The following is a 27,615-nucleotide window of genomic DNA, read 5'->3' on the forward strand; positions in this document are numbered from 1 at the left end:
TGCGTCACATGACAGGAATATGTTGTCGACCCACCTAACTTGTACACTTGGCGAATGGGTAAAAAGGTTCTTCTACCTTGCCCGATTTAGGTTTTCTTGGGGATGTGACAATCACTCCCAAAAAAGTGTGAAAACATAAGAGGTTGTCACATAAACTGCAACAAACGAATGCAACAGTTTCACAGTCGCACAGTTTTGTCTGTGGTCTGTCAAAACATATGTTTTTAACGTTTTCAAATTTTTCCGTGTGTAGACCGTCAAATGCTGCATATGTCCAAGCAAATCTGAACATGTCCTGGAATTTTGAAGAGCGAAGTTGATTATATGTGAGTGCCTGAACTTTGATAAATGTCTGAAAATAAAAAATTAAAATGTTCTACCGAGGGAAGACTTGAACCAAGGACCTAGCATTCCACAGGCGCACACGCTAACCACGGGACCACGGCACTCTCGTATTTGCATCCACCTGGATGTTGCCCATCTTGCCCATGGACTACTCGGTTTGTATATTTTGCTTATTTTTTCATAGTTTCACACAACTTCTCTTGTTTTCTCGATTGATCTGTGTTCAGTTTTTCAAGGCCTATCCACTGTACCAACTTATAACTAATTCTGAGGGGGGTGCGATGGGGAGGTTCCCTTGTGAGCACTATGGGACTTAACTTCTGACCGAGCGAGGTGGCGCAGTGGTTAGACACTGGACTCGCATTCGGGAGGACGACGGTTCAATCCCGCGTCCGGCCATCCTGATTTAGGTTTTCCGTGATTTCCCTAAATCGCTGCAGGCCAATGCCGGGATGGTTCCTTTCAAAGGGCACGGCCGACTTCCTTCCCCATGCTTCCCTAATCCGATGAGACCGATGACCTCGCTGTCTGGTCTCCTTCCCCAAACAACCCAACCCAACCCAACTTAACTTCTGAGGTCATCAGTCCCCTAAAACTTAGAACTACTTAAACCTGACTAACCTAAGGACATCACACACATCCATGCCCGAGGCAGGATTAGAACCTGCGACCGTAGCGGTCGCGCGGTTCCAGACTGAAGCGCCTAGAACCGCTCGGCCACAGCGGCCGGCTCGTTTTCTTTCACTTTGAAGGATCAGTTCATCATGAATCCGCCCCACAGGCACAAACTGTTAATCGGTCGTACTGTCGGAACGTATTGCGACGCCTGCGAGAAAATGTGAGAAGGAAACTGCGTGAAATGTGGCGAGACAATTTGCGGCTCTTTCACTATCATAACGCACCCGCACATTCATGCCTGTTAGTGCGTCACTATTCCACAAAAAACGAAATCACGTGCTGCTTCATCCACCATACGAGTTGCATTCAAGTTCTAAGGCCTCCGATATTTTTTTCTAATTAACTACTCACCCGAAATCGATGAAACTGGCGTTACTTCTCGACGTAATCGCCCCGCAGACGTACACATTTTTCACAACGCTGACGCCACGATTCCATGGCAGCGGCGAAGGCTTCTTTAGGAGTCTGTTTTGACCACTGGAAAATCGCTGAGGCAATAGCAGCACGGCTGGTGAATGTGCGGCCACGGAGATTGTCTTTCATTGTTGGAAAAAGCCAAAAGTCACTAGGAGCCAGGTCAGGTGAGTAGGGAGCACGAGGAATCACTTCAAAGTTGTTATCACGAAGAAACTGTTGCGTAACGTTAGCTCGATGTGCGGGTGCGTTGTCTCGGTGAAACAGCACACGCGCAGCCCTTCCCGGACGGTTTTGTTGCAGTGCAGGAAGGAATTTGTTCTTCAAAACATTTTCGTAAGATGCACCTGTTACCTGTCCCAGAACATGGACCCCATCATTTTTTCAGCACTGGCGGTTACCCGAAATTTTTTTGGTGGCGGTGAATCTGTGTACTTCCATTGAGCTGACCGGCGCTTTGTTTCTGGATTGAAAAATGGCACCCACGTCTCATCCATTGTCACAACCGACGAAAAGAAAGTCTCATTCGTGCTGTCGTTGCGCGTCAACATTGCTCGGCAACGTGCCACACGGGCAGCCGTGTGGTCGTCCGTCAGCATTCGTGGCACCCACCTGGATGACACTTTTCGCATTTTCAGGTCGTCATGCAGGATTGTGTGCACAGAACCCACAGAAATGCCAACTCTGGGGGCGATCTGTTCAACAGTCATTCGGCGATCCCCCAAAACAATTCTCTCCACTTTCTCGATCGTGTCGTCAGACCGGCTTGTGTGAGCCTGAGGTTGTTTCAGTTTGTTGTCACACGATGTTCTGCCTTCATTAAACTGTCGCACCCACGAACGCACTTTCGACACATCCCTAACTCCATCACCACATGTCTCCTTCAACTGTCGATGAATTTCAATTGATTTCACACCACGCAAATTCAGAAAACGAATGATTGCATGCTGTTCAAGTAAGGAAAACGTCGCCATTTTAAGTATTTAAAACAGTTCTCATTCTCGCCGCTGCTGGTAAAATTCCACCTGCCGTACGGTGCTGCCATCTCTGGGATGTATTGACAATGAACGCGGCCTCATTTTAAAATAATGCGCATGTTTCTATCTCTTTCCAGTCCGGAGAAAAAAAATCGGAGGTCTTATAATTTGTGTGCACCTCGTACTCTACAGACCTGGCCCATGCGGACTTTTTCTTTATTCCAGTGTTGAAACGCTCGTTGAAAGGACGACGATTTGCAACGATAGACGGGATAAAAGGAAATTCGCAGACGGCGCTTAGCGCGTTCCATTAAGAAGCGTACCGAGACTGCTTTCAGGAAGTGGAAAGGGCATTGGGTGCGGTGTATCAGCTGTGGAGGAGAATATATCGAAGGAGACGATGCAGAATAAGTCAAAAGGAAGCGTAGAAAAATTTTCTGGACAAACTTCCAGAATTTTTTGAACAGACCCCATACAACGAAAAACGATACAGATGCAATCACATGAGAAAGCACGATAACTAACCTCCGTAACGCTCACGCCTGACACAGGTCAGACACCCAACATACTTTGCTCCTGTTATTTACACTACTGACCATTACAATTGCTACACCAAGAGGAAGTGCAGATGATAAACGGGTATTAATTGGACAAATATATTACACTAGAACTGACATGTGATTACATTTTCACGCAATTTCGGTGCATAGATCCTAAGAAATCAGTACCCAGAACAATCACCTCTGGCCGTAATAATGGCCTCGATACGCCTGGGCATTGAGTCAAACAGAGCTCGGATGGCGTGTAGAGGTACAGCTGCCCGTCCAGCTTCAACACGATACCACAGTTCATCAAGAGTAGTGACTGGCGTATTGTCACGAGCCAGTTGCTTGGCCACCATTGGCCAGACGTTTTCAATTGAAGAATGTGCTGGCCAGGGCTTCAGTCGAACATTTTCTGTCTCCAGAAAGGCCCGTACAGAACATGCAACATGCGGTCGTGCATTATCCTGCTGAAATGTAGAGTTTCGCAGGGATCGAAAGAAGGGTAGAGCCACGGGTCGTAACACATCTGATATGTAACGTCAATGTGAACAAGAGGTGACCGAGACGTGTAACCGATGGCACCCCATACCATCACGCCGGGTGATACGCCAGTACGGCGATAACGAATACACGCTTCCAATGTGCGTTCACGGCGATGTCGCCAAACACGGATGCGACCGTCACGATGGTGTAAACAGGACCTGGATTCATCCGAAAAAAATGACGTTTTGCCATTCGTGCACCCAGGTTCGTCGTCGAGTACACCATGGCACGCGCTCCTGTCTGTGATGCAGCGTCGAGTGTAACCGCAGCCACGGTCTCCGAGCTGATAGTCCGTGCTGCTGCAAACGTCGTCGGACTGTTCGTGCATATGGTTGTTGTCTTGCAAACGTCCCCAGCTGTTGACTCGGGGATCGAGACGTGGCTGCACGATGCGTTACAGCCTTGCGGATAAGATGCCTGTCATCTCGACTGCTAGTGACACGAGGCCGTTGGGATCCAGCACGGCGTTCCGTATTACCGTCCTGAACCCACCGATTCCATATTCTGCTAACAGTCATTGGATCTCGACCAACGCGAGCAGCAATGTCGCGATACGATAAACCGCAATCGCGATAGGCTACAATCCGACCTTTATCAAAGTCGGAGACGTGATGGTAAGCATTTCTCCTCCTTACACGAGGCATCACAACAACGTTTCACCAGGCAACGCCGGTCAACTGCTGTTTGTGTATGAGAAATCGGTTGGAAACTTTCCTCATGTCAGCACGTTGAAGCTGTCGCCACCGGCGCCAACCTTGTGTGAATGCTCTGAAAAGATAATCATTTGCATATCGCAGCATCTTCTTCCTGTCGGTTAAATTCGTGTCTGTAGCACGTCATCTTCGTGGTGCAGCACTTTTAATGGGCAGTAGTGTATGTTTAAGCCTGCGTTTTTCTCGCGACGTTCGCATATTTTTTGTCCATTCACTGATGAAGAAAACACGCCGAATTTAAACAGACGCAAAATCTGCAAGAGTGGCGATCTTTTACAGAAGCTCGAAATTTAGCGCGGACTTCAATGCGAGATGCTTATAACAGTTTCCAAAACGAATCTTTGTCTCTAAAACTGTCAGAACATCCAGAGAGATTCTGTTCGTATGTGAACACAGCCTTCCGAAATGCTTTCACAAAAGAAGACGAAGTAAGTATTCCTGAATTCGAATCGAGAACAGCTGCCAACACGAGTAACGTAGAAGTAGTTGTCTTCGGAGTAGTGAAGTAACTTAGACGACTTAATAAATGCAAGTCTTCTGGTCCAGACAGTATACCAGTTAGATTCCTTTCAGAGTATGCTGATGCAATACTTCCATAGTTAATAATCATATACAACGCTCCACGTTAGACATGTATCCTAAGACCGGAAAGTTGGAGAGGGCACACCAATATTTAAGAAAGGTAGTAGGAGTAATCCACTAAATCACAGGCCGATATCGTTAATGTCGATATGCAGGAGGATTTTGGAACATATATTGTATTTGGACATTATGAATTACGTCGAGCGAAACTGTCTATTGACACACAGTCAACAGGCATTTACAAAACATTGTTGTAGTGAAACACAACTAGCTCTTTATTCTCATGATGCGTTGAGTGCTCTTGACAAGGGATTTCCGATTGGTTCCGTATTTCTAGATTTCCGAAAGGCTTTTGACACTGTACCACACAAGTGGCTCGTAGTGAAATTGCGTGCTTATGGAACATCGTCTCAGTTATGTGACTGGATTTGTGATTTCCTATCAGAGAGGTCACAGTTGGTAATTGACGCAAAGTCTTCGAGTAGGACAGAAGTGATTTCTTCTGTTTCCCAAGGTAGTGCTGTAAGCCCTTTGCTTATCTATATAAACGATTTCTCAGACAATCTGAGCAGCCGTCTTAGGTTGTTTACAGATGACGCTGTCTTTTATCGAGTAGTAAAGTCATCAGAAGACCAAATCAATTTGGGAAAAGATTTAGAAAAGATATCTGAATGCTGCGATAATTGGCAGTTGACCCTAATTAACGAAATGTATGAGGTCATCCATATGAGTGCCATAAATCAGTCAAAACTAAAGGCCGTAAATTCAACTAAATACCTAGGAATTACAATTACGAATAACTAAAATTGGAAGGAACACACAGAAAATGTTTTGGGGAAAGCTAACCAAAGACTGCATTTTATTAGCAGGACACTTAGAAAATGTAACAGGCCTACTAAGGAGACTGCCTACATTACGCTTGTCCGTCCTCTTTTAGAATACTGCTGCACGTTGTGGGATCCTTACCAGGTAGGACTGACGGAGTACATCGAAAAAGTTCAAAAAAGGGCAACACGTTTTGTATTATCGCGGAATAGGGAAGAGAGTGTAAGTGGAATGATGCAGGATTTGGGATGGACATAATTAAAACAGAGGCATTTTTCGTTGCGCATCAATATTTTGACGAAATTTCAGTCTCGAACTTTCTACTCCGAATGCGAAAATATTTTGTTGACGTCGACTCACGAAGGGAGAAACCATCACCATGATAAAATAAGGCAAATCAGGGTTTGTACAGATAGGTACAGGTGTTCGTCATTTCCGCGCGCTATACGAAATTGCAATAATGAAGAATTGTGAAGGTAAATGATGATCAACTGAAACCTTCAGCTGCCGACAAGTGTTCTTGACATACCTCGATGTGGACAGCTGAAAATGTGGGCCCCGACCGGGGACTCGAACCCGGGATCTCCTGCTTACATGGCAGACGCTCTGCCCAGCTGAGCCACCGGGGCTCATAGGATAGTTGGACTGCAGCGACTTACCCTTTGCACACGTCCCGTGAGACACAATTTCCCAACTGTCCACAATTCTACATATGTACTGTACCTTATAGACATTTGCCCACCCACTCATTACTCGCGCACGCGTTAGCGATTCCCGTAAGAGTTTGGGCAACCTGCGCGCATTCGCACAGACGAAGGTCAGTGGCTGGGTAGCCTTTAACTATATATATGAAGACAGTAACTGTTCTCGAAAGAACAGATACTTTTGGTGACCGTGCAGCTTTTCCCTGGAATAAGGTTTCAGTTAATCATCATTAGAATTGTGGACAGTTGGGAATGTGAGTCTCACGGGAAGCGTGGAAGAGATAAGTCCCTGCAGTCGCGCTATTCATCTGTGTCCTCGGTGGCTCAGATGGATAGAGAGTCTGCCATGTAAGCAAGAGATCCAGGGTTCGAGTCCTGGTCGGGGCACACATTTTCAGCTGTCCACATCGAGGTATATCAACAACACCTGTCCGCAGCTGAGGGTTTCAATTAATCGTCATTTATTCCAGGGAAAAGCTGCACGGTCATCAACAGTATCTATTCTTTCGAGAACAGTTATTGTCTTCATATATACAGGCTGAGTCACCTAACGTTTCCACTGGATATATTTCGTAAACCACATCAAATACTGACGAATCGATTCCACAGACCGAACGTGAGGAGAGGGGCTAGTGTAATTGGTTACCACAAACCATAAAAAAATGCACGGAAGTATGTTTTTTAACACAAACCTACGTTTTTTTAAATGGAACCCCGTTAGTTTTCTTAGCACATCTGAACATATAAACAAATACGTAATCAGTGCCTTTTGTTGCATTGTAAAATGTTAATTACATCCGGAGATATTGTAACCTAAAGTTGACGCTTGAAACCTCCGACGTTCAGTTGCGTGTTGTAACAAACACGGGCCACGGTCGGCGAGCAGCATCTGCAGGGACATGTTTACGATGACGACCGTGTTTACGAGTGTGGCTGTAGTGCACTGTTGTGGTTTGGTCTAGCTGTCGCAGTGTCCGCATGTAGCGCTTGCCGCTATTGTTATTCTGCATTCGTCTCCGCACGCAGACCAACTGTAGTACACCGTGTTACCAGACGTCTGTGATAGTGTAGTGTTGTAGGAACTGCGACCATGGTGTATTCGAACTCTGAAAAGGCGGAGATGATACTCATCTATGGCGAGTGTCGACGAAATGCAGCTGAAGCCTGCAGGGTGTATGCAGAACGGTACCCGGACAGAGAGCATCCAACGTGCCGCACATTGCAAAACATCTACCGCCAACTGTATGCAACAGGTATGGTCGTAGCACGCAAACGGGTCCGTAACAGGCCCGTCACAGGAGAAGCGGGTGCAGTTGGTGTGTTAGCTGCTGTTGCCATGAACCCACACATGAGTACACGGGACATTGCGAGAGCCGGTGGACTGAGTCAAAGTAGTGTCATGCGCATACTGCATCGTCACCGCTTTCACCCGTTTCATGTGTCGCTACAACAGCAATTACACGGTGATGACTTTACTCATCGAGTGCAATTGTCAATGGGCATTAACAGAGAATGCGTTGCAGTTCTACCTGTTTACCGATGAAGCGGGTTTCACAAACCACGGGGCAGTGAATCTACGAAACATGCATTACTGGTCCGTGGACAATCCTCGCTGGCTCAGACAGGTAGAGCGACAGCGACCGTGGACTGTAAATGTATGGTGCGGAATCATTGGCGACCACCTCATTGGTCCTCACTTCATTGCAGGGGCCCAAACAGCTGCAACATACATCGCGTTTCTACAGAATGATCTGCCAACGTTGCTCGAAAATGTCCCACTGGAAACGCGTCGACGTATGTGGTATCAGCATGATGGTGCACCTGCACATTCCACAATTAACACTAGGCTGACCCTTGACAGGATGTTCGACGGGCGTTTCATAGGACGTGGAGGACGCATAAATTGGCCGGCCCGTTCTCCTGATCTTACACCTCTGGACTTCTTTCTGTGGGGTACGTTAAAGGAGAATGTGTACCGTGATGTGCCTACAACCCCAGAGGATATGAAACAACGTATTGTGGCAGCCTGCGGCGACATTACACCAGATGTACTGCGGCGTGTACGACATTCATTACGCCAGAGATTGCAATTGTGTGCAGCAAATGATGGCCACCACATTGAACATCTATTGGCCTGACATGTCGGGACACACTTTATTCCATTCCGTAATTGAAAACGGAAACCACGTGTGTACGTGTACCTCACCCCTCATGGCAATGTACATGTGCGTCAGTGAAAAAGACCAATAAAAAGGTGTTAGCATGTGTACGTAATGTGCTGTTCCAGTCTCTTCTGTATCTAAGGTCCATCACCGTTCCCTTTGGATCCCTACGTAATTCGGTGCTCTCCGACACACACGATCCAACAGCGGAGGAGTGGTACTCAAGCGTCAACTTTAGGTTACAATATCTCCGGATGTAATTAACATTTTACAATGCAACAAACGGCACTGATTACGTATTTGTTTATATGATCAGATGGGCTAACAAAACTAACAGGGTTCCATTTAAAAAAACGTAGGTTTGTGTTAAAAAACATACATTCGTGCATTTTTTTTTTTGGTTTGTATTAACCAATTACACTGTCCCCTCTCCTCACGTTTGGTCTGTGGAATCGATTCGTCAGTATTTGATGTGGTTTACGAAATATATCCAGCGGTAACGTTAGGTGACTCACCCTGTATATAATTGTGAAGGATGTTGGATAAGCCCTATGCCAGACACTTGAATTTGACTTCCAGAGTATCCACGTAGATGTAGAAGTAGATCCGACGGTCGAAGACCGTGGGATATGAAGGGACATAATTTTCCGAAAAATAAAAGAAGAAGCTGTCTGCCACATTAGGCAGCGTGTGATGAGGCATGGAGGAGGGGAGCTAATTTTCCGTCGCGTTTGCCGACTCAATTTCACGTGCCGCTTAGCTCATCGGCAGGTGCAGCCAATCGCGCTCCCTTCTGATAAGGTGGCAACACTGTTAGCGGTGGTTCCCCCCTCGCACTTACCGTCAGCGCAGGCGTGCCAACGTCGAAAACTGCACGCATACCCGAAGAACATTTCCTGCTATTTCATTTACAGTAAATAGTACTCCGGAAGCCACCGTCCGGTGTGTGGCGTGGGGTTCTTAGTGTGCCAGTATCATTTACGAAATAACTTCTACTCTTCAGTCACTGACATTTAACCTGTAACTGGTGATTTTGGGTGTCAGACACCCAGCTAAATCTTTGAAGCCCAATTATTACCAGATTGTGGTGAGTACGTCATTGTTGGTTCCTATACCTTCGAGTCAGTTTGCTGCAAGTCGGCCTGAAGCGCGGTTCTCAACAGAGCGGTCAGTTGTTTGATTTTATACGCGATTTTTTAAAAGTTACTGGGTATTTTTAACCAAACCTCACCAGCTGCGGAACTTTTTTTGGAATATTCTCCTATTCTATTTTATAGGTAGTATGGCATGTAGTAGGTTTCCTGTGAAAACTACACTACTGGCCATTAAAATTGCTACACCACGAAGATGACGTGCTACAGACGCGAAATTTAACCTACAGGAAGAAGATACTGTGATATGCAAATGATTAGCTTTTCAGAGCATTCACACAAGGTTGGCGTCGGTGGCGACACCTACAACGTGCTGACATGAGGAAAGTTTCCAACCGATTTCTCATACACAAACAGCAGTTGACCGGCGTTGCCTGGTGAAACGTTGCTGTGATGCGTCGTGTAAGGAGCAGAAATGCGTACCATCACGTTTCCGACTTTGATAAAGGTCGGATTGTAGCCTATCGCGATTGCGGTTTATCGTATCGCGACATTGCTGCTCGCGTTGGTCGAGATCCAATGACTGTCAGCAGAATATGGAATCGGTGGGTTCAGGAGGGTAATACGGAACGCCGTGCTGGGTTCCAGCGGCTTCGTATCACTAGCAGTCGAGATGACAGGCATCTTATCCGCACGGCTGTAACGCATCGTGCAGCCACGTCTCGATCCCTGAGTCAACAGATGGGGACGTTTGCAAGACAACAACCATCTGCGCGAACAGTTCGACGACGTTTGCGGCAGCACGGACTATCAGCTCGGAGACCGTGGCTGTGGTTACCCTTGACGTCGCATCACACACAGGGGCGCCTGCGATGGTGTACTCGACGACGAACCTGGGTGCACGAATGGCAAAACGTCATTTTTTTAGGATGAATCCAGGTTCTGTTTATACCATCTTGATGGTCGCATCCGTGTTTGGCGACATCGCGGTGAACGCACACTGGAAGCATGTAGTCGTCATCCCCATACTGGCGTATCACCCTGCGTGATAGCCTGGGATGCCATCGGCTACACGTCTCGGTCACCTCTTGTTCCCATTGACGGCACTTTGAACAGTGGACGCTACATATCAGATGTGCTACGACCCGTGGCTCTACCCATCATTCGATCCCTGCGAAACCCTACATTTCAGCAGGATAATGCACGACCGCTTGTTGCAGGTCCTGTACGGACCTTTCTGGATACAGAAAATGTTCGACTGCTGCCCTGGGCAGCACATTCTCCAGATCCCTCACCAATTGAAAGCGTCTGGTCAATGGTGGCCGAGCAACTGGCTCTTCACAATACGCCAGTCACTACTCTTGATGAACTGTGGTATCATGTTGAAGCTGCATGGGCAGCTGTACCTGTATACGCCATCCAAGCTCTGTTTGACTCAATGCCGAGGCGTATCGAGGCCGTTATTACGACCAGAGGTGGTTGTTCTGGGTACTGATTTCTTAGGATCTATGCACCCATATTGCGTGAAAATGTAATCACATGTCAGTTCTAGTATAATATATTTGTCCAATGAATACCTGTTTATCATCTGCATTTCTTCTTGGTGTAGCAATTTTAATGGCCAGTAGTGTAATAACCCTGGATGCAGTTCTCATCAAAGCAGTGAGTTTATTTTGATTCGTTTTTACTAGAAACTCTGCTTATTGATAACCTGGTAATTTACCCTGAGATTTTCTCGTTTTCCGATTTTCAGCTGACATTCCATCTAGAAGGTGGTCTATGAAACTTAGTGATCCTGGATTTGGTGACTGGGCGAGATCTATACTGGATGAGTCTGAGAGTGAATGTAGTGGGGATGATAGAGAGTTCTCTGAAACCGAATGAGAGCAAGAAGTATGTGAAGTTGAGAATGAAGTGCATGGTATACCTAATGCTACAGTTCCTGGATTATCACCAAGTTCACTACGCCAGCCGAAGTGGCCGAGCCGTTCTAGGCGCTGCAGTCTGGACCCGCGAGGCCACTACGGTCGCAGGTTCGAACTCTGCCTCGGGGATGGATGTGTGTGATGTCCTTAGGTTAGTTAGGTTTAACTAGTTCTAAGTTCTAGGGGACTAATGGCCTCGGAAGTTGAGTATCATAGTGCTCAGAGCCATTAGAACCGAGTTCTCTACAACCACCACATTCCTTTGAAACAGACACATCGTCATCAGATGAAAACGAACCCCTTTCAAAGAGGCAGAATCGTCAATACGAGCGGAAGAAGTATTATGGGAAGAACCGTTTCATATGGTCCAAAAAACCTCCACCTTCAAGTGTTCGCACAAGGAAACATAATATCGTTTCACATTTACCAGGAATAATTGGCCCTGCTAAAGCCCTTGGTCAGATTTGAAGATCGCAGACTGCTTGGACGCTACTTTTTAGGGAGAGAATACTGAATGACAAACTGCCTATTGGCTTCTGTCTCGGGTTCTTCGGCCGACGTTCATCTAATGATTTTTCTGACGTTTCGCCAGCACGAGTGGCTGGCATTGTCAAAGCTTCACCCTCCATTGCCGGTGGTGAACTGGAGGCGAGCTCGCGGCCGCAGACTATATGTACCTGGCGCGCCAACGTCCGAGGGCTTCTCCGCGGTCATTTCCGGTGCGGTTCTCCTCTCGCTACCTGCGACGGTGGTTCGCTGCAGTACGGGAAGCCAGGATCCGTTTACCTTAAGGCTTTCCTCTTTCTTGTTCACACTGTTCGTGTGTTTTTGGATTTCTACAGCTTCTCTGAACAAGCGCGTGTGATAGTGATTCTCTACAGCCAGAACTTCCGTGTCGGCGAATTTTATTACGTGGTCGGTCTCATTCAGTGCGCGCTCTGCCACGGCCGATTTCTCCACCTGCCCCAACCTGCAATGTCGCTTATGCTCTTTGATCCTGGTGTTAATTGATCGTCCAGTCATTCCGACATAAACTTTTCCGCATGTGCACGGTATACGGTATATTCCCGACATTGCAAGTGGGTCTCTTTTCTCCTTCGCCGACTCTTTGATCTTCCTTGTCGGTTTGAAAATCGTCTTTACGCCCTGTTTGCGCAATATACGGCCGATTCTGTCCGTCACTCTGGGAATGTATGGCAGAAAGGCCGTGCCCGACATTTCTTTTTCTCGTTCCTTACTTCGACGAGTGTTTGGCTCTGTTACACTTCTAATGTAATTTGTGGAGTACCCATTGCTCCTCAGAACACTTTCCAGGTGTTGCATTTCTCTTTTGCGGTGTTGCGACTCACATATTCGTCCTGCTCTCGTTACGAGCGTACTAATCATGCCTCTTTTCTGGCTCGGGTGTTGGTTTGACAGTTTGTGCAGGTATCGGTCCGTGTGTCGGTTTTCGGTACACGCTGTGTCCCAGGTTTTCGCCGTCCCTTGTGACCAGCACATCTAGAAATGGCAGTTTCTTGTCCTTTTCTACTTCTATGGTAAATGTTACGTCGCAGGTAGCAAGAGGAGAACCGCACCGGAAATGACCGCGGAGAAGCCCTCGAACTTTGTCGCGCCAGGTACATGCAGTCTGCGGCCGCGAGCTCGCCTCCAGTTCACCACCGGCAATGGAGGGTGAAGCTTTGACAATGCCAGCCACTCGTGCTGGCGAAACGTCAGTAAAATCATTAGATGAACGTCGGCCGAAGAACCCGAGACAGAAGCCAATAGGCAGTTTGTCAACAAGTGGCCACGAAAGCCTTAACAATTTTGTAGAATACTGAATGAAATAATTCTGCAAACCATTAAAAAATTGGCCCTCATGGGGGAAAAGTTGTCTGGTGATACAAGAACTGACCTCACAGACTTGGATCTGATCGACTTCAAGGCTTTTTTGGGAATTCTCATGTTCACAGCCATCTTCAAATCTAATAATGAAGATCTTCACGCTATGTTTGCAACCGACGGTGCTGGCCGTGATATTTTTCGCTGTACAATGTCGCTGAAGAGGGTTTTGGTGTTACTGCTCATTACACGTTTTGATGACACCTCAGACAGAGATGTGAGGAAAAATGTGATGCAACAGCTCCTACAAAATGGGTTTTCCAAGAGTTCATGAAAAACTATACGGCTAGTTACTCAACTGGAATGTACGCTTGCACTGACGAAATGTTGGTGGGCTTTCGTGGTCGATGCCGCTTTAAAATGTATATTCCCAGCAAACCTAGAAAATATGGACTCAAAATAATTGCTTTGGGGAGAAAACTGTGAAAACACCCACAGTTTCGGTCATCTTGTGAGCTCCAAGGCGTCCGCGGTGCCTTCCTGTGCATCGGGTGGGCGTCACGGCCTGTCCTGGAGGGATGTATGGGATTCTTCGCGTCTCTGGAAGTGGCCTCGTGTTCAACCGATGACATATGAAACGTCCCCTTTGAACAATTTATACATGACTGTGCTTAAACTGACATACAATATTTTTTTAGCGCAACGCAATCTGACTATCAAAGATCCCTGCAAAAGAATGGCCCTGACTAACAATAACCTATACGTTTCACAAATCGCTTACCTCACAAAAATCTTCGTTACTCGAACTACTGCAATACAGCGAGCGCCAATACTGCCAGCTAAATAAAAGATTCAAACTACGGAAGGCACTAACTACTGATAGGGATAGTTAGTAAATGAAAGATTTTGATAGAGAACAAACAATGTATTTACCTTAATAGTCATAATATATATATAGCATTTCATGACAAATTTCAAAACTCCGCCATCTCCCTCCCCACATCCACCACTGCTGGCGGCTCACCTCCAACTGCACAACGCTACGCGCTGTTAACATCCAGCTGCCCAACACTACAATAGCGAATATTCCAACAATGCCAACCAGCCACAGACTGCACACAGCACAGGCAGTGATTTTCATACAGAGCGCTACGTGCCGTTACCAATATAAAAACCTAAATAGCCTACTTACACTCTCTAATGTACCAAAGAAAGGCAAGGCCATCCTACTTGTATCCTCAATGCACCATACCCATTCAGCTGGTCCAGAAACCAGAAGTCACTGCCTTTTATAACAACACAGAAGGTGGGGTCGACGCCTTAGATGAGAAATGCACAGAATACTCAACACGTCGACGCACAGGGCGATGTCCACTAGCCGTATTCTTCACTCTAATGAACATTAGCCTAGTCAATGCCTATGTTATCTGCCGTGGATTGCCAGGGAATCCAGAGCTAACCAGATTGGAATACGTCAAAAATCTTGCCAAGGAACTCCGAGACTCTCATCTCAATCGTCGACTTGAAAACGACCATTTGCCCCGTAAATTGCGGCTAAACATCAGCAGAATTCTCAAGATAGCAGTTCCGTGTGAAGCCAGACGAGACTTGGGCAAACAAGTGAGGTGTAAGTAGTGCCCACCAGGCTCTGGCAGAAAGTCTGCACGATTCCTGTATGCCTAGATTGCGTAGGGTAATGGCTTGCCAATTCTTCTGTGTGCAATAACTTGTCAAAAAATAATGTTCTTTTATAAAGGTACATTGTTGCTTTATACTGTAATATTAAAATTTGGTTTATTTGTTTATAAAAAATTTGCAGATGTATGTATTTCGTGACATGTTGCAAAATTTGTTATGGACTTACATATATTTGAAAAATTGTCTATTCTGTTCACTGAAAATAATTTTCTGCTGCCAAAAGTTGTTCAGAGATGTCAATAAAAGTTAATTTTGCAATGTATGTAGAAACTTTTCATTTCTGCTTCACCATTGAAGTATGAGGGCCATGGAAATTATTGGGTATCGAGAACCCAACATCACCAGTTGTGTTCCAATAATATCACCTCACCAGTGGTACTCAAACATTATGAATCACCTCGAAGGGAACGATCTATTGATACGTAATCAGCACGGTTTCAGAAAACATCGTTCTTGTGCAAGGCAGCTAGCTCTTTATTCGCACGAAGTAATGGCCGCTATCGACAGGGGATGTCAAGTTGATACCGTATTTCTAGATTTCCGGAAAGCTTTTGTCACCGTTCCTTACCGACTTCTAATCAAGCTGTGGGCCTACGGGGTATCGTCTCAGTTGTGCGACTGGATTCGCGATTTCCTGTCAGGAAGGTCGCAGTTCGTAGTAATAGACGGCAAATCGTCGAGTAAAACTGAAGTAATGTAAGGTGTTCCCCAGGGAAGCGTCCTGGGACCTCTGCTGTTCCTGGTCTATATAAATGACCTGGGTGACAATCTGAGCAGTTCTCTTAGGTTGTTCGCAGATGATGCTGTAATTTACCGTCTAGTAAGGTCATCCGAAGACCAGTATCAGTTGCAAAGCGATTTAGAAAAGATTGCCGTATGGTGTGGCAGATGGCAGTTGACGCTAAATAACGAAAAGTGTGAGGTGATCCACACGAGTTCCAAAAGAAATCCGTTGGAATTCGATTACTCGATAAATAGTACAATTATCAAGGCTGTCAATTCAGCTAAGTACCTGGGTGCTAAAATTACGAACAACTTGAGTTGGAAAGACCACATAGATAATATTGAGGGGAAGGCGAGCCAAAGGTTGCGTTTCATTGGCAGGACACTTAGAAGATGCAACAAGTCCACTAAAGATACAGCTTACACTACACTCGTTCGTCCTCTGTTAGAATATTGCTGCGCGGTGTAGGATCCTTACCAGGTGGGATTGACGGAGGACATCGAAAGGGTGCAAAAAAAGGGCAGCTCGTTTAGTATTATCACGTAATAGGGGAGAGAGCGTGGCAGATATGATACGCGAGTTGGGACGGAAGTCATTCAAGCAAAGACGTTTTCGTCGCGGCGAGATCTATTTACGAAATGTCTGTCACCAACTTTCTCTTCGGAATTAGAAAATATTTTGTTGAGGCCAACCTACATAGGTAGGAATGATCATCAAAATAAAATAAGAGAAATCAGAGCTGGAACAGAAAGGTTTAGGTGTTCGTTTTTCCCCGCGCGCTGTTCGGGAGTGGAATGGTAGAGAGATGGTATGATTGTGGTTCGATGAACCCTCTGCCAAGCACTTAAATGTGAACTGCAGAGTAATCATGAAGATGTAGATGTAGATGTAGATCCTGCTGAAATGTAGGGTTTCGCAGGGATCGAATGAAGGGTAGAGCCACGGGTCGTAACACATATGAAATGTAACGTCCACTGTTCAAAGTGCCGTCAGTGCGAACAAGAGGTGACAGAGACGTGTAACCGATGGTACCCCATACCATCACGCCGGGTGATACGGCAGCATTGTTTCTACTTGCTTGTTGTAAAGAAGATTTCTGTAAAATTTAAAATATAAAAAGTTTACTTCTGAAAAAAAAAATGTTAAGTGTCATGTAATATTTTGTGTAATGTAATATCTTGTATAGAGATCTTTTATTAACCTGACACGTTCCACATCAATAGGAAGTGTCGTATTCATGATGCATAGAACCAGTACTAATATAATGTTATCTAATAGTTAGCATGAAGACGCTCAAAACACCATCCAAATGCAGATAAAACGGTGGTTTTCTACTGTGGGTCAAAAATAGAGAAGGGCAAACTCGTTCATTCTTGAGAACTAGTTCACTGCTGATCGTTCTTTTTTGGGAACCGTTCATTTTTACTCGTTCACCGTTCATTTGTGCTTGGTATATGGTTCTCATGAAAAACTGAAAACTAGTAGTGTAGGTGAGTGAAGGATGGAGGGCACCAAGAGGGGGCACTATCCTCCCTCCTAGAGTAGAGAGTTTTTATTCATTACAGAATTCTTACACACTTTTAGAAGTAATTTCTGTGATTCTGCAGAACCTCTCGTTTAGCCAGCCGTAGCCTTGTGTGGCTGATCGCAGGGAAATAATATAGGGTGGCGCACGGAAAACCAGCCCCGAGTACAGACTGCTCGCCAATTACGGACGATGTGTTGCCCGATACGAGCAGATACAACAAACAGACAAACACGTTGGTGGCTTTTTCCCAACTTAGTAGACCACAAGTATCTTGTATAAAATTCTTCGTTTCGAGTTCCACTACATAGCTATGCTACGTTGTAAACAATAATCGTTTACACCCTATACATACTTCACATTGTCTCTGAGTTCGTAGGCGAAGTAGAGACTTTATGGAAGCATAAAATAAAATGTGGTTTTCTCATAGCTTATATGTTGCATTATTAAAGTTAATGCAGCAATAATAATAATAATAATAATAAAGTTCGCAGTAATAAAGTTTTTGATTTGAAAGCTCTTTCTCAACAAATGTTTTTGAGATAATAAGTAAATACGATTTTATGGCAATCTATTTCTTTTCAAATGGAGAGGCACCGCTTTTCCTACTGAGCCAAAATGACCCACAACCCAATTTTTTTTTATAGAAACCAAACTAGCAGGTAATGCAAATTGCAAACAACCAGACTTAAAAATAATTAGAGCCTTCCTAAGTGTGATGTTTTGTATATGAAAGATACACGAAAATCGTTTTATATGAATTTTCTTACACTAAAAATTAAGCAAATTATTGAAAGTTAGTTGCTAAATCAAGTCGATGAAACCAAAAAATATATGAATAACAAAAAACACTTGCCTTGTTACAAGTATATCTTCTGCTGTTCATCGATATAATGAAGTCAGCTGATATGCCCTATTGTTGCCTGAAAAGACGTACCTATTAGATACAACGTAATTTTTACGTAATTTACGTAACTATAAAATACTTTTTGATTACCGATCGTGGACGCTGAATAGCCAGAACCAAGTGCAAGAACATTTTGGAACACATGTAAAATAGGCGAGCGCAGTGAACGAAACGAACAACTGGATACTGAACTAACTAGGAGCAGTCGGCAGTGGAACCGAGAAGAACGACCGAGGGCGGCCGAGGGAGACCGAGACTGAGACGAGCACGCGACCGAGGCTGGAACGAGAACTGCCGAAGTGAACTAGTGAACTACGAACCAATCGTTCCTCGTTCCCCGGAACTGTAAGTAGACCGCCATGACCGAAGTGAACTGTGAACCGATCGTTCCTTGGAATTCGTTCCTCGGTCCTTTCGTTCATCTTGGTGAACCGTTTCTTTGCACCCGTTCGTTCGCGAACAACCCATCTCTAGTCAAAAATTACCCACATGGTACCACTAAGGGTACGGCGAAGTCCGGTACTTTTAGTGTTTTAAGGTACACGGGACCACAGCATTAACAACGTTACTGATGTCAGATTACGTCACACAGCTGCAGCGTAACTCGCGACAACAGGAGCTGCCTGCGTCACACACACACACACACACACACACGCAGCCCACTCCTTTCTGATTTCTGCTGCTGGCCGCTTTATCGTATCTCGGGCGCTTATCTGCGGCCCGGTTGACCCTTTTCTCGCCACATGTGCGACCGCTATTAATACGCCCTGGCACGCCGCTACGTCAGTACGGCCACAGCCTCGCACACACACGCGCGCGGCAGTGTTTGTGTGTTGGTGTGTCTGGCGGTCTTTTTGTGTCGGTAGGAGGAGAAGGCGTCCAGAGATCGCCAGTCTGGCACGTACCGTGTTCCGTGCAACCACTGCCTCGCCTTCACTTGCGGTGAGGCGAAGTTCCGCTCGCGAGTGTTTCAGCCCAGCTGTGGGTACACAGTCGGTGTCGTGTTGTGTTGTGTTGTGTTTGTGCCGGTGTTTTCTGCCGAACCGCGCGGAACTTTTACGCCTCTACGCTTCACATCGCCGCACTGCCCACGCTACATCCAGACGCTCAACTCAAGTAAGTACTTAATAAATATCTACATCTACATGGATACTCTGCAAATCACATTTAAGTGCCAGGCAGAGGGTTCATCGAAACACCTTCACAGTTCTCTTATTATTACAATCTCGTATAGCGACTATATTGAGCAAGCAGTAAAGGAAACAAAAGAAAAGTTCGGAATAGGCATTAAAATCCATGGAGAAGAAGAAAAAAACTTTGAGGTTCGCCGATGACATTCTGTCAGAGGCTGCAAAGGACTTGGAAGAGCAGTTGAACGGAATGGACTGGGAAATGAGACGCTTAAAGTAGTAAAGGAGTTTTGCTATTTGGGGAGCAAAATAACTGACGACGGTCGAAGTAGAGAGGATATAAAATGTAGGCTGGCAATGGCAAGGAAAGCACTTCTGTAGGAGAGAAATTTGTTAACATCGAGTATAGATTTAAGTGTCAGGAAGTCGTTTCTGAAAGTATTTGTATGGAGTGTAGCCATGTATGGAAGCGAAACGTGGACGACAAATAGTTTGGACAAGAAGAGAATAGAAGCTTTCGAAATGTGGTGCTACAGAAGAATGTTGAAGATTAGATAGGTAGATCACATAACTAATGAGGAGGTATTGAATAGAATTGGGGAGAAGAGGAGTTTGTGGCACAACTTGACTAGAAGAAGGGATCGGTTGGTAGGACATGTTCTGAGGCATCAAGGGATCACCAATTTAGTATTGGAGTGCAGCGTGGAGGGTAAAAATCGTAGAGGGAGACCAAGAGATGAATACACTAAGCAGATTCAGAAGGATGTAGGTTGCAGTAGGTACTGGGAGATGAAGAAGCTTGCACAGGATAGAGTAACATGGAGAACTGCATCAAGCCAGTCCCTGGACTGAAGACCACAACAACAATATAGCGCGCGGGAACAATGAACACCTATATCTCTCTGTACGACTTTCATTTCCCTTACTTTATCTTGGTGATCGTTCCGCCCTATGTAGGTCGGTGTCAACAATATATTGTCGCATTCGGAGGAGAAAGTTCGCGACTGGAATTTCGTGAGTAGATTCCGCCGCAACGAAAAACGCCTCCTTTTAATAACTTCCATAGCAAATTTTGTATCATTTCAGTGACACTCTCTCCCATATTTCGCGATAATACAAAACGCGCTGCTCTTCTTTGAACTTTTTCGATGTACTCCGTCAGTCCTATCTGGTATGGATCCGACACCGCGCAGCAGTATTCTAAAAGAGGACGGACAAGCGTAGTGTAGGCAGTCTCAGTAGGTCTGTTACACTTTCTTTTTGTCCTGCCAATAAAACGCAGTCTTTCGTTAGCCTTCCCCACAACATTTTTTGTTTTCCTTCCAATTTAAGTTATTCGTAATTGTAATTCCTAGGTATTTAGTTGAATTTACGGCTTTCAGATTAGACTGGTTTATCGTGTAACCGAACTTTAACGCGTTCTTTTTAGCACTCAGTGGAATCGCCTCACACTTTTCGTTATTTAGTGTCAACTGCCACTTTTCGCACCATTCAGATATCTCTTCTAAATCGTTTTGCAGTTTGTTTTTATCTCCTGATGATTTTATTAGTCCATGAACGACAGCGTCATCTGCAAACAACCGAAGACGGCTGTTCAGATTGTGTCCCAAATCGTTAATATAGATAAGGAACAGAAAAGGGCCTATAACACTACCATGGGAAACGCCAGAAATCACTTCTGTTTTACTCCATGACTTTTCGTCAGTTGCTACAAAATGTGACCTCTCTGACAGGAAATCTCAAATCCAGTCACGTAACTGAGACGATATTCCATAAGCACGCAATTTCACTACGAGCCGCTTGTGTGCTACAGTGTCAAAAGCCTTCCGGAAATCCAGGAATACGGAATCGATCTGAAATCCCTTGTCAGTAGCACTCAACACTTCATGTGAATAAAGAGCCAGTTGTGTTTCACAAGAACGATGTTTTCTAAACCCATGTTGACTGTGTGTCAATAGACCGTTTTCTTCGAGGTAATTCATGATGTTTGAATCCCAATATACGTTCTAAAATCCTGCTGCATATCGACGTTAACGATATGTGCCTGTAATTTAGTGGATTACTCCTACTACCTTTCTTGAATATTGGTGTGACCTGTGCAACTTTTCCAGTTTTTGGGTACGGTTCTTTCGTCGAGCGAACGGTTGTATATGATTGTTATGTATGGAGCTAATGCAACAGCATACTCCGAAAGGAACCTAATTCGAATACAATCCGGACCAGAAGAATTGCTTTTATTAAGTGATTTCAGTTGCTTCACTACTCCGAGGATATTTACTTCTACGTTACTCATGTTGGCAGCTGTTCTCGATTCGAATTCAAGAATATTTACTTCTTTTGTGAAGGCATTTCGGAAGGATGTGTTTAGTAACTCTGCTTTGGCAGCACTGTCTTCGATAATATCTCCATTGTTGTCGCGCAGAGAAGGCTTTGATTGTTTCTTGCCGCTAACATACTTCACATACGACCAGAATCTCTTTGGATTATCTGCCAGGTTTCGAGACAACGTTTAGTTGTGGAAACTGTTATAAGCGTCTCGCATTGATACATTCTTATATGCGCCAATCTTCCCCTTGTGGCTAGCCTCATTCTGTGGTGGTCGCCTAAATTCTTTATTCACCACTATGCTGCCAAAGCAGAGTTAAAAAACACAGCCTTCCGAAATTCCACCACCAAAGAATGCACAAAAATCAAGTGTAGTCTTAGAAAGATCAGCTAATAAAATATTTGTGGACATTAATCAGTGGTTTCTAGCCGGTTCTTTGTCACTAAACTTTGAAAAAAAAAAAAAAAAAAAAAAAAAAACCACTACATGCAGTTCAGAACTTGTAAGGGGTGTCGCACAAGTATATGCCTAACATACGATGACAAGCAGATAGAAGAAGTGAACAGTGTTAAATTCTTAGGATTACAGCTTGATAATAAATTCAGCTGGGAGGAGCACACCACGGAACTGCTGAAGCGTCTAAACAAATCTCTATTTGCAATGCGAATTGTGTCAGACATAGCGGATATAAAAATGAAAAACCTGGCATACTATGCTTACTTTCATTCCATAATGTCATATGGGACTATTTTTTGGCGTAATTCATCAAGCCAAGCTAAACGTTTCCGGGCACAAAAACGTGCAGTAAGAGTTACATGTGGTGTGAACTCAAGAACATCCTGCAGAAGCCTATTTGGAGAGTTAGGGATACTAACTACTGCTTCCAAATATATTTATTCTTTACTGAAATTTGTCATTAAAAATATATCACTTTATCAAACCAATAGCTCAATTCGTGGAATCAGTACTAGAAATAAGATTAATCTTCACAAGTATTTAAAGTCACTTAGTCTTGTTCAAAAAGGTGTGCGTTATTCAGGAACACACATTTTCAATAACTTGCCAGCAGCCATAAAAGGCTTAACAACCAATGAAATTCAGTTTAAGAGGAGCCTAAAGGATTTATTGGTGGCCAACTCCTTCTACTCCATTGATGAATTTCTCAGTAGAACAAACTGATTTGTGTGTGTATATAAGTACAATACAACTTCTGCACCATTTCAGTGCAGTAATGTGTGCATTGTAAATAACTATTATAATAGTTGTAATAAACGTTTATTACCATATAAATAAATAAATAACTTTTTTTATAATAAATTCAGTGCATCGGTATTTGTAAAATGACTCTTTCATATAGTGTCCATTAAAAAATGACGATCATTCCACTTGGGACCTGGGACATTAGCTGATTTGTTTTAGTTGTAGATATTTGTCATGTATTGTTGTTTTTCTGACATGTTCTACATCCTGGAGGACCTCCTCACTACGGATCAATTGGAATGAAAGTAAATTTAATCTAATCTAATATAAAGCAAATATTCCAGGATTCAGTCAACAACAGATACCAACATGAGTAACTCAGAGAGTAGATATCCTCGGAGTAGTGAAGCAACTTAAATCGATTAATAAAAGCGGCTCTTCCGGTCCAGACTGTATACTAATTAGGTTCCTTTCAGAGCACCCTGATGCAACAGCTCCATACTTAACAACGGTAAACAACCGCTTGCTCGACGAAAGATCCGTACCCAAAGACTGGAAAGTTGCACAGGTCACATCAATATTGGGGAAAGCTAGTAGGAGTAATACACTAAATTACAGATCCACATCATTATCGTCGATATGCAGCAGGATTCTGGAACATATACTGTGTTCGAACTTTATGAGCCGTCCGATGCGGCCGTGCGGTTCTAGGCGCTTCAGTCTGGATCCGCGCGACCGCTACGGTCGCAGGTTCGAATCCTGCCTCGGGCATGGACATGTGTGATGTCCTTAGGTTAGTTAGGTTTAAGTAGTTCTAAGTTCTAGGGGACTGATGACCTCATATGTTGAGTCCCATAGTGCTCAGAGCCATTTGAAGCATTTTTTGAACATTATGAATCACCTCGAAGAGAACGATCGATTGACACACAGTCAACATGGATTTAGGAAACATCATTCTTGTGAAGCAAAACCAGCTCGACGTGTTGAGTGCTATTCACAAAGGATTTAAAAATGATTCCGTATTTCTAGATTTTCCAGACACGTTTTGACACTGTACCACATAAGCGGCTCGTAGTGAAATTGCGTGCTTATGGAATATCGTCGCAGTTATGTGACTGGATTTGTAATTTCCTGTCAGAGAGGTCACAGTTCGTAGGAGTTGACGGAAAGTCATCGAGTAAAACAGAAGTGATTTCTGGCGTTCCCCAACGTAGTGTTTTGGCCCTCTGCTGTTCCATATCTGTACAAACGAATTAGGAGACAATCTGAGGAGCCATCTTAGGTTTCTTACAGATGATGCTGTAGTTTAGCGTCTAGTAAAGTCATCAGAAGATCAAAACAAACTGCAAAACGATTTAGAAAAGATACCTGAATGGTGCGAAAATTGGCAGTTGACCCGAAATAATGAAAAGTATGAGGTCATACATATTAGTGCTAAATGGAATCCGTCAAATTTCGGTTACACGATAAATCAGTCAAATTTAAAGGCCGTATATTCGACGAAATACCTCCGAATTACAGTTACGAACAACTTGAATTGGAGACAGCACACAGAAAATGTTGTGGGGGCAAGGCGACCCAAAGACTGCGTTTTATTGGCAGAACACTTAGAAGATGCAACAGATCTACTAAGGAGGCTGCCTATAGTACACTTTTCCGTCCTCTTTTCGAGTACTGCTGCGAGGTGTGGGGTCCTTACCAGATGGAATTAACGGTGTATATAGAGAAAGTTCAAAGAAGGGCGAAGCAGAGGAGGGAGTTTCACTGAAATGATAAAGAATTGGGGTCGATATCACTAAAACAAAGGCGTTTCTGGTTGCGGCAGAATCTTCTCGCGAAATTCCGATCACGAACTACCTCCACCGAATGCGAAAATATCTTGTTGACGTCGATCTACAAAGGGAGAAACAATCACCACGATAAAATAAAGAAAATCAGAGCTCGCATCGAAAGATCTTTCCCATTATTTACTTCGTTATCCGGCCATCTAAACCAAAATTCCTCGTCAATCATTTTTCGGGATCTCCATTATTATTTATTTTATTTATTTCGTTACGCAGCTATTGAAACCAAATATTCTGTATTAGATACTATTCTCAGTTCCGCCCATTACACACTGGACTCGCATTCGGAAGGACGACGGTTCAATCCCGCGTCCGGCCATCCTGATTTAGGTTTTCCGTGATTTCCCTATATCACTTCAGGCAAATGCCGGGATGGTTCCTTTGAAAGGGCACGGCCGATTTCCTTCCCCATCCTTCCCTAACCCGAGCTTGTGCTCCGTCTCTAATGACCTCGTTGTCGATGGGACGTTAAACACTAATCTCCTCCTCCTCCTCCGTCCATTACTTTTTATATTCATTTCGTTAGCTGACCATCTGAGCCAAAATTCTTTGTTACTTATTCTTCATTTTCTTCTTTATCATATAGGGTGATTCCGTAATAATATCTGATAGGACAAATAGGATGATCCAGACCTCTAGCGAGAAAACCTGCAGTGGTGGAAGTATGGACCAAAACAACAAGAAATCTCCAATAAATTGTTGTTGTTGTTGTGGTCTTCAGTCCTGAGACTGGTTTGATGCAGCTCTCCATACTACTCTATCCTGTGCAAGCTTCTTCATCTCCCAGTACCTACTGCAACCTACATCCTTTTGAATCTGCTTAGTGTATTCATCTCTTGGTCTCCCTCTACGATTTTTACCCTCCACGCTGCCCTCCAATACTAAATTGGTGATCCCTTGATGCCTCAGAACATGTCCTACCAACCGATCCCTTCTTCTAGTCAAGTTGTGCCACAAACTCCTCTTCTCCCCAATTCTATTCAGTACCTCCTCATTAGTTATGTCATCTACCCATCTAATCTTCAGCATTCTTCTGTAGCACCACATGTCGAAAGCTTCTATTCTCTTCTTGTCCAAACTATTTATCGTCCATGTTTCACTTCCGTACATGGCTACTCTTTTTCAGAAACGCTTTCCTCGCCATTGCCAGTCTATATTTTATATCGCCTCTACTTCGACCATCATCAGTTATTTTGCTCCCCAAATAGCAAACCTCCTTTACTGCTTTAAGTGTCTCATTTCCTAATCTAATTCCCTCAGCATCACCCGACTTAATTCGACTACATTCCATTATCCTCGTTTTGCTTCTGTTGATGTTCATCTTATATCCTCCTTTCAAGACACTATCCATTCCGTTCAACTACTCTTCCAATAAACATGGTCTCTTAAATTCATTCCTTACGAGAAAAGAATATTTCTTTGTGTTTGCTACTGAAACACATCTCATCTACTGAACAAGTGGTGGTAGTTCTCAATACAATGCACTTTAGATTCCCTCTTTACTGGACATGTTTTTCTCTCGTTTTGGTGCATACTGCCACCTTTGAAAATTTATCAGTGGTGTTCTGGTTCAACTTATATGCCACATGGGGCACGATTTTCTTAGTTATGCTGCACATACACTCCTGGAAATGGAAAAAAGAACACATTGACACCGGTGTGTCAGACCCGCCATACTTGCTCCGGACACTGCGAGAGGGCTGTACAAGCAATGATCACACGCACGGCACAGCGGACACACCAGGAACCGCGGTGTTGGCCGTCGAATGGCGCTAGCTGCGCAGCATTTGTGCACCGCCGCCGTCAGTGTCAGCCAGTTTGCCGTGGCATACGGAGCTCCATCGCAGTCTTTAACACTGGTAGCATGCCGCGACAGCGTGGACGTGAACCGTATGTGCAGTTGACGGACTTTGAGCGAGGGCGTATAGTGGGCATGCGGGAGGCCGGGTGGACGTACCGCCGAATTGCTCAACACGTGGGGCGTGAGGTCTCCACAGTACATCGATGTTGTCGCCAGTGGTCGGCGGAAGGTGCACGTGCCCGTCGACCTGGGACCGGACCGCAGCGACGCACGGATGCACGCCAAGACCGTAGGATCCTACGCAGTGCCGTAGGGGACCGCACCGCCACTTCCCAGCAAATTAGGGACACTGTTGCTCCTGGGGTATCGGCGAGGACCATTCGCAACCGTCTCCATGAAGCTGGGCTACGGTCCCGAACACCGTTAGGCCGTCTTCCGCTCACGCCCCAACATCGTGCAGCCCGCCTCCAGTGGTGTCGCGACAGGCGTGAATGGAGGGACGAATGGAGACGTGTCGTCTTCAGCGATGAGAGTCGCTTCTGCCTTGGTGCCAATGATGGTCGTATGCGTGTTTGGCGCCGTGCAGGTGAGCGCCACAATCAGGACTGCATACGACCGAGGCACACAGGGCCAACACCCGGCATCATGGTGTGGGGAGCGATCTCCTACACTGGCCGTACACCACTGGTGATCGTCGAGGGGACACTGAATAGTGCACGGTACATCCAAACCGTCATCGAACCCATCGTTCTACCATTCCTAGACCGGCAAGGGAACTTGCTGTTCCAACAGGACAATGCACGTCCGCATGTATCCCGTGCCACCCAACGTGCTCTAGAAGGTGTAAGTCAACTACCCTGGCCAGCAAGATCTCCGGATCTGTCCCCCATTCAGCATGTTTGGGACTGGATGAAGCGTCGTCTCACGCGTTCTGCACGTCCAGCACGAACGCTGGTCCAACTGAGGCGCCAGGTGGAAATGGCATGGCAAGCCGTTCCACAGGACTACATCCAGCATCTCTACGATCGTCTCCATGGGAGAATAGCAGCCTGCATTGCTTCGAAAGGTGGATATACACTGTACTAGTGCCGACATTGTGCATGCTCTTTTGCCTGTGTCTATGTGCCTGTGG

General features: G+C 45.0%; 1 protein-coding gene and 1 non-coding gene across 4 annotated transcripts in view; one reads left to right on the forward strand and one right to left on the reverse strand.

Annotated features, from left to right (window-relative positions):
* Positions 1-6,176: 6,176 nt before the first annotated feature.
* Positions 6,177-6,251, reverse strand: Trnat-ugu (transfer RNA threonine (anticodon UGU)). Its single transcript has one exon. It is a non-coding gene; the product is annotated as a tRNA-Thr (tRNA).
* A 12,761-nt stretch (positions 6,252-19,012) lies between these two features.
* The window catches only part of LOC126427381 (neprilysin-2), a 617,471-nt gene continuing 608,868 nt past the window's right edge, over positions 19,013-27,615 (forward strand). Inside the window, exon 1 of one of the 3 annotated variants that reach the window (XM_050089733.1) lies at positions 19,013-19,298. The gene's annotated coding sequence lies outside the window, so the exon portion shown is untranslated. The remainder of the gene's footprint in view (positions 19,299-27,615) is intronic. The other 2 variants (XM_050089730.1, XM_050089731.1) reach the window with 2 other exon arrangements.

Source organism: Schistocerca serialis, chromosome 11, assembly GCF_023864345.2.
Source record: "Schistocerca serialis cubense isolate TAMUIC-IGC-003099 chromosome 11, iqSchSeri2.2, whole genome shotgun sequence".
NCBI lineage: Eukaryota > Metazoa > Arthropoda > Insecta > Orthoptera > Acrididae > Schistocerca > Schistocerca serialis.